Genomic DNA, 2,971 nt, shown 5'->3' with positions numbered 1-2,971 from the left:
TAATGCAAACTAAAATGTAGAAATCTCTTCTGTTTCTTTGGAATGATGCAGAATTTTCATTTTAACAAGTCACCATAGTTTATAGAGTATAATTTTTATATTCACTATATGTAAATTTTCTCTACCATTCTGCTTAGGGAGTTATAGCTTTCAATTCATTTCTGACCAATATGTGCTTTTGATACGAATACCTTTGGAAGTGTCTTTGTGATTGCTCCACTGTCTGCTTAAATAATCATAAAAAAGCTACACTGATATTTTTGCAAATAAGAGCATATGCTCATCCAGTAAAACCACTGCCTTGCCACTGAGACACATCCAACAACATGAATTTTCTCCCAAATATTTTATGTGTGAATATAAGAACAGAATGAGGAAAATGGAAGGGCTTATAACAGTTTTAGTCACAACTCAAAAGCTGGAATTTTTATGAGATGCCTTTAATTTGAAAGTGAAGAGAAAAACAAATTATCGAAGTCTGAGATCTTTCCTCTTTTTTTAACTCTTTGGATGTAAACAACTGATTTTTTTCCCTAAGTGATTTGACATTACCTATTTTCAGAATACATAATGAGGGCATGGGTCAATGATGCAAAGAGAAATCATAATGAAACAGTATTCTCCTGTAATAATTATTCACAAAAATTCAAAAGGCTCACACTGGGACCACTCCTTCTTTTAAATTATATTATCATATGTAAGTTGTTATTACCCAGATATGCCAAGGGTTCATTATATCTTCAGTTTCCAACGGCAATTTTGAGGAAGGCTGAACTTTCTGGATTTTTTGTCAATTATTAATATGATTAATATTTCAACATCAAAGTCAAGAAAGTAAGTGTAGACCAGTAGCTAATGTTTCTAATAGCTAACAACTAAGAGACATTCAATGATTCTAACTTGCTCTAACACTGCTAAGGGTTAGGACAGGGGCTCCATTCTTTCACAAGACTCTTCTTGTCCTGAAATATTTTCTGCTCTATCTTACATATGATTTGTGAGTCAGAAATTTTACTGAGACATTTCTATGTAGATTCAGATCATCATTCCCAGAGGGAATCCAAGGGGCAGCTGGCAAGTAATCATCCGTTAAAATATGTAAAGAAATGACATTTTTCTCACAGCGATTTCTTACAGAGGAGCAACTTTTTTCTTTCTGGTTTATTTAAAACAGATGTCAAATTAAAATGCCAAATAGCTTTAAATATTAGCATTTTACCTTATAACCTGACAACTGCATCACTTTAAATACCTGCCAAAAAAGTTCAACTCAGTTATAAACACCTGGGATTTGCCTCCTTGCTCCTAAGCATGTACATACAAATATTCGTCATATGTATCTTTGACACTCCAAAGTGACAAGGTGTAGCTATCACAGCTCTTCATCAGTTAACTACCAAAAGCTACTCGATAAGTGCCTGCTTCTTCCTGGGAATTGCTTCATTTGAGTTCAATTATTCCTAGGAATTGTTTCATTCAAGAACAATTTTTCCTGGGAATTGCATCATTCAAGACCAATTCAGGAGACACCAGTGTTTTTTCCATAAGGTCAAGTAAAAAAATATTCCCTATATTGTTCAGTGCCTATAAATTAATAAGACATAGGTAGGCCAATCAAGCAGCAGACTCACCCTGATCCTCTGCCATGTTCTGTGGTGCTGGGAAGAGGGCAGAGCTTTCTCTAAGGACTGGTATGTTCAAAGATGAAGATATGTGAAAACAGGGCAACCCTTTAACAAAATGATGCTTTTTACCAAAAAGAAAAAAGTCAGCAATAGATGATGCTATTCACAAAAAGATTATAGGATTTACAAAAATACTAATTTGTGCTTTGATTTGCTAATTGTATATATGTCTAAGCTCATGTGGAAATGAATTCAAATACCCAAACTTGAGATTCTTTTTCCATCTTACGTCTTCTTCTTTTCCTCCTGAACTCTGGAGGACACAAAAACAGATATTTAAGATTTCGTGTCTTAGAGGAACCCAAGTCTGGTAAGGAAGAAAACACCAGCACACAGAAAAACAACACAAATCACACAAAACAGAACAAATTCAGGTTACAACTTAAGAGCTATAGGAAGTCGAGCTATATAGCCCCAGATAGCAGTAGCTCTGATATACAATTAGCCACACACTAATTGTGCAAATAGGGAGAATAAGTCTGGGAAAACACGGAAAAGGAAGTTGAACAACAACCTGTAATCAGGAGACAGACACTAAAACCTAAGGTGAAATTTTTCAATGTGGGAAAGTGAGTCAACTTTCAATCTCCAAACTGTCTTTACCAGCAAGCTTACAGTGGTTCTAGACCCTTCCTGCATTCCAGCCCAGAGTTCTAGACAGCACTGCCCCTGCTGCCCTGGGGGAAAAAAATGAAGGGAGGGCCTACCCGCCAGCTCCTTACAGTCCCAAGACACCTCCCATCTCAACTCTGATGTGTGCTCAAACCCAGGAAGTTTCTCTACTCCACCCATCTTTGCCTTGTAATTTCTAAAAAGCCGATTCAGCACATCTCTCAGATGGACCATGTAAGGGCTTTTGTCAGCTCTTGGGGCTTTGTATTTTCACGAACAGACACTCCCTCATAGACTAAGACTTAAGAGCTGGAAGGTGGGGTAGTAACTGCAGGAAAAAATTCATGTTAGCCCATACAAGAATGGCCTAAATTGGCCCATAGCAATGGCATGCCAATTTTATAAGGAAAAGTCAATGCTTTCACGCTAATGGTGGCAATCATGGGAAATCCATTTCTGAGGCTAGATCTTCTCTGTCAGGATGAATCATCATCTTTGCTTCACATAAAACTCCCCTAAGGAAAGATGAGCACGAGAGCAAGCATGCCTGCACTTCCACACTGGCTGCTCTTTGCAGGAATCATGAACCAAGTTACCTGAGCAGGTAACAGCCACTGAGGCTTGACACTCCTTTCCCAACGACGGGCCTGCTATGGCAGTTTTAATTCTCCATC

This window comes from Lutra lutra, chromosome 3 (assembly GCF_902655055.1).
Source record: "Lutra lutra chromosome 3, mLutLut1.2, whole genome shotgun sequence".
Taxonomy (NCBI): domain Eukaryota; kingdom Metazoa; phylum Chordata; class Mammalia; order Carnivora; family Mustelidae; genus Lutra; species Lutra lutra.
Note: the sequence above shows the minus strand (reverse complement) of the source record.